Source organism: Notolepis coatsorum (genome assembly GCF_963971535.1).
Source record: "Notolepis coatsorum genome assembly, chromosome: 9".
NCBI classification, from domain to species: Eukaryota; Metazoa; Chordata; class Actinopteri; order Aulopiformes; family Paralepididae; genus Notolepis; species Notolepis coatsorum.
Genome location: NC_140173.1, coordinates 109703536 through 109709535, shown reverse-complemented (window position 1 = coordinate 109709535; position 6000 = coordinate 109703536).

Here is a 6000-nt window from a genome sequence, read left to right as displayed (position 1 = left end):
ATCAGTTTGTACACAGAGAGCTGGAACAATAAAACAATAAAAAATAAAGCACAAAGAGCATCAACTCATCCTGTCACACAAATTCACATTCAGAAACGCCAAGACCACTGATGGAGCTTCCAACCTGTTTCAGTATCTGAAACTATACAGAGTCTGATATTAACATAGAATGAGTGTGTGTATTGATAAAATATCTGCATGTCTGCTCTCAACATTTAAGTAATGTTGTTTATTCCATGACAAGACCGACAAGCCTTTCATCCAGACCCCCGCAGGTTGTATACCGGCTCGACCAGTTCCCTGCAGGATTCACACGACCCCTCCTCACACCAGCAGGCAGTCATGAGTTTAGCTTAGAACCCTCTCGAGGGGTACGATTTCAATAACTGAACATTCTAATGGTGACCTCATGGTCACTGAATGCTATATGGTTATAGAATTCCAAGATAGAATTATATGGGGGAAAAAAACATACACCTTAGAGATCGTATTCGCAAAAGATTTGAAAGGTAATATGGTTTTATATCAGCACACAGTACTCTGAGAGAATTGATGAATGCAGAGAGAGTCCTTAATTTCCTTCATGGAAAGTCCAGGTGGATGATTGGGCTAAAATAATAGTAAGGGCTGCAGGCTTTCTTGTACATGTTGCTTATTAGGGTAAATAAATATTATTAAAAAAATAAGTGTGTCTGTCTCAAACTAAAGTCATTCCTTAGACCAGTCTAATGAGCAGCTGAGCAGTGTATCAAAACTCAAATAAACTCACGAGAATGTTGGAGACAGTTAAAAGTTGACCTCGCTCAACCTCCACGGTTCGGTCTCCATATCCTCCAGACCAGGTCCAGAATCTTACCACCGTTTAAATCACAGGTTAGAGACGGTCAGTTCTCTGGTCAACCGTCCCAAACCCCGCTGGGCCGACACACATCTGACCACGGTTAACACCCAGTCAACACGGTAAAAACCACGGCTCCCCCCGACCTTTAACCATACAGTGTCCAAACCACCTGTGATGAGACGCCAGATGACACCACGACATCCGACCTTTCAGAGTTCATCGTTTTAAAGCTTCAAGCCTTGATGAAATCCTTGCTATTTCACCACTTACTGGACCAACTAACACAGTAAAACGAGGTCCACTTAAAAGAGCCCCACGGCTCGTCCTCATTTAACAACAATTAACATCCTATCAAATTGCTATTTAGCCCTCAAAACCCAAAAGCACTGGGCTTTTATGTCTCCACCCAGGTCACAGGTTAACCAGGCATGACAACCCAGAGGCCTCTATTGTTGTGTTTCTGTGTGTCAGTAGTCATAAAGAATCTTCATAGGGCCCATAGACCCACTGCAGGATCACAGGGGCCAAACACAGGGGCCACAACTGGGAAACGGCATGTATTGTTATTCGTAGAGGCAGACACACAGGTCTCCTTTTGACCGCTGCTGGGGGGGCAGGGGGGGGGGTCACCATTACAGGTAGTTGCGAACTGTCACTACTCGTTGAGATGAGGCCCTAGGACACAATGCACCGCAGAGGGGTACAATGACTTCAAATAAGTTTCAAGGTAAACTCCCTCTCCCAGTATAGCATGGCCTGGGCACAGACACTGAGGGCCACCTTGCGTATTGAGTGAGCCCCGGCTGTGTATTGGCGCTTTATTGTTTTCTGAGGTTTTTCTAAAGTCGTAAATGAGTGGAGTGGAATGGAGTAATAAGGTGTCTGTGCCGCGTTTGCCAGTGAATGGCGTAGTACTGAGCTGAGTTTGTTTGTGTCCTCACAGAGCAATCATGTTGTAATGAAGAGCATGAAGCTGTATGGGAACCCATAGGTGTGATGGCTCAATATGGGGGCCGTGGAAACCGCAATCTTAAGCTCAGTATTTTACACAAAGGCAGGGAATTGGATAAATGTGAACAATGCCTCCATGCCAGTAGTCCAGATAACTGTTCATTATTCTATCATATGTGTCAATCCACCCCTCACTGGACCAAAGGCAGTATTTCTGTGACGTGTATGTGCATGAATGTTTAACTGGCGCCCTCTAGTGGCCATTTATGATTGGTGCACTCTGATAGGATCAAACCAAAAGACTCATTGGACCTCATTCATCATTATTTTGTAAAATTCTAAAAGATGGACATACTAGAGCAAAACCTTTGCAACTATTTAGTATTTAGTTTGTTTTTCATTGTCTTTATTAAAATTGCTTTCGCACAAAAGGGAATCAATATAGGAATATCTTATCTTATGTTATTGCTCAATGAATGCCTATCATTCTGTATCATCTTTGCATTCCATCCTGAACAGAAAGTGTTTTCTGCAACAAACGTTCAATCTACCACCAACCTTAAACTGGGGATAATGATGTGTCACTATACACTACAGCTAAATATGTCTAATGATAGAAAAGAGTTTATTGTAGTATTAAATATATTATGATATATTACCTCTCAGAAATTTCTGCATATATATGACAGAAACATGACATTGGAAATTCCACAGTAAATATAATTTGAATTCAATATTAATATTTCATTAGTGCTGCCTGTGTTCATCACTTGAATTCATTATTCTAATGACACAACTTAAAGGAAATAGAAGACGGCCATTTTCTTAATTATATATTAACATATATAGCACCCTGTGTATACATTCCTTTGGAGAGGACAAAGAGTGCAGGAGTTTGGGGGGTTCAGTACCCTGCTCAAGTTAGGCAGAGATGGTGGGCATTGGTCACCTTGGATGTAATATCAGCCACTAGTCACCAGCTCATAGCTGGGATACACCCTCCTGAGAGGAAAGGACTACTATTTTGTGAGAAATCTGTCCAAGAACGCATATGGGCCCCATTGGTCACTTTAGTTAGAGCACCAGTAATGACCTTAAACCCTTTATAATAGCCTGATGGGCCAGACACAGCAGAAACCTTGACCAATACACACAAAACACACACGCAAACACCAGAGGGAGCTCCACAAACCATGTTAAACCCAGCTCCACAAACCATGTTAAACCCAGATTCGGCTCAAACAAGGGACTAAACACGTTTCGCAATTATGCCACATCAATGTGGAACGCCCTACCCAAAGCTGTAAAGGAATGTGAATCACTACCCACTTTCAAAAACACTCTCAAAGAACACCTACGGGAGACTGCAATTCAAAACTGGCCCCTGTAAATGTCCTAACCCAACCCAATGTACAGTAAATGACCAAGTATGGTTTTGTCAATATTCCAATGTACAGTTTTGCTTGTACAGTTGTACAGTGTCCCACCCCACCCACCCAACCACCTCCAATGTACAGTCCCCCCCCCCTCCTACCCTCCAATGTACAGTTTCTACGTCAAATGTATATACTCTCTTTTCTGGACTCTTTTGGTATCACAAACAGTACTGTATTTGCAAATCTGATATGTCATAAATGTATAGATGTAGCAGTACTGTCTATCTGTATGTCATGTATGTCATATATGTTATGATGAATTGAAAATGGGGGACCCTGATGTAAACAAGACAAAAGTCTTTCTCTGGTCTGCATCCCCTTAACAATTGTGTGTATTGAGCTGTACTGTACTGTACCCATTCTGCAATCTGTTAATAAAGTTTTCAATCAATCAATTCAATCAATCAATCAAACGCACGCAGACACACAAACACACACACACACACACACACACACACACACACACACACACACACACACACACAGCTCTCCTCCATATCAAAGACAACAGGTGGAAACTCCCTAACACATGCACGTTGTGAAATGAAAAGAGCCCAATCAACATCTTAGCACTTTAATGATGAGGAGGATAAACACGTCAACATTACAGCAGGCAGGAGAAACCGGCTCAGCCCTCTGCAAGCTGCCCCAGATGCTTATTGGGGGGTACATTAGCATATTAGCATCATAGGTCATGTCTGTGGCCCTGGGCAAAGCACAGGTGATTAGCACTTAAAACAGCCCCCACACCTACCCCCCTCTCTGTGTGTGTGTGTGTGTGTGTGTGTGAGAGAAATTTAGAGAAAGCGAAGGGGAGAGGAAGAAAGCAAGAGTATTGTGTTTGTGAGAGAGAGCAAGAGCATTCCGTGTGTGTGTGTGTGAGTGTGTGTGTTTGTGTGAGTGTGTACGAGAGCTCGTCCAGGCATGAAGATTTGTGTGTGTGTGTGTGTGTGTGTGTGTGTGTGTGTGTGTGTGTGTGTGTGGGTGTCTGTGTCACAGAAGTGTGGTAAAGCATTACGAATAGGCTGGGTGGTCGTAAGACACTCTCCCACACTCTCAAACAGCCAGTAGCACACAAGTGACACATTCATCAGCAATCTGCCACCAAGTTTACACATGGAACAGCAACAGCCCCAAGACAATGACAAGAAAGAGAGGGAGAGAGAGAGAGAGAGAGAGAGAGAGAGCAAGAGAGAGAGAGAGAGAGAGAGAGAGAGAGAGAGAGAGAGAGGGGAGGGTACAAGAGAGGATACGAGGGACAAGGGTCACACAGAAAGAGGTATGAAGGGAAAAGGGTGATATAGAAAGAGAGAGAGAAGTGGTAAGGAGAGCGAGAAGAGAGATGAAAGAAAGAGAGAAAGGTAGGAGGATCATGCATTTCTTCGCATCTTCAAAAGGTACAATGAGAAAAGGAAGGCGAAAACACCATTCGAGCAAGACAGAGAGAGAGAGAGAGAGGGAGAGAAAAGTCGTGTTTCAGCCACCTAGCCTACTTGCTGGTGATATACTATGGTATACTAACCTTTAAGAGCTATGGCAACACTTCAGCAAATCCCTGCTCCGACCAAATTTATATCATTTTATCATCATTTATATATGAATGGGATTGTAAATGTCATGCCACAATGTAATGTCAATAGATTAGATGCATAGGAACGTGTCGGTCGGGGAATGTTTGGTTTCATAGTGGAGGTGGTCTCAGGTGATGGCCACTCTTGGAGTATACATTTACACATGCACATACACTTACACACACACGCACAACAGACATTCCATATATTTACACACACACACACACACACACACACACACACACACACACACACACACACACACACACACACACACACACACACACACACACACACACACACACACACACACACTCTCTCGCACATGTGGAAAAATACTTTGGACACGTGTTTTTCATGTTTTTTTCCCCACATGTGAACTGCAAGCACATGATTATTTCACATATGAATACATTAAGGCTCTTATATTCCTCTCCGAAAAGGGTATCAATGACTCACCCGTCATACAAAGATATTCTTTTCACCCTTGCAAATACTCTGTACATGTATTATTGTATTATGCTCCTGTTACTGATCTGAGCAACAGTGACACACCTCTCAGATTCTATTTCTGACCCTTCGCTCCACTGCATTTGCACAATACCTCCAACACTTCTGTGCATATGTTACGGTAAATGTACTTATACAGTACAGTATATATATGTTTTTATTTTCTTACATTTTTTAATATATGTAACGGATGGTACCGTGAAGCGCAGTCACAAAGGACTTCAGATGTTGTGAAGTGACTGGGGTGAGTAGTGGTGCTATGGGTTAAACTCACTCTCATCCTCAAAAGACACATAGACACGTTACAAAGCAGTGAGGTCACCTCTTGGTATAGAGGTCTGTGCTGTTGGGCGTGGGAGACCCGGGTTCGAAACTCCCTCGGGGCATCGAAGTTTAAGGTGACGATGTCACAACCGTTACATATAATTCTAGATGTGTTGTTTTTGTCGTCATTGTGTGAACAAGCACCGAGCCAAATTGTATGTGCAACGTACTTAATACTAAATAATAATAAACATGATTCTGATGCTGATACTCAAAATATACAAAAAGTTAAGAATGAGGGATGCACCAATGATACTGGTAAAGTAGCCCCTTTCGTGACTGTGCAGAGAAATTTCAAAGTATACTCACAGTTGCACGAGGGTTTCGGACAAAAATACGGGATGGTTTGAAAGCTCGGCGTTGCTAA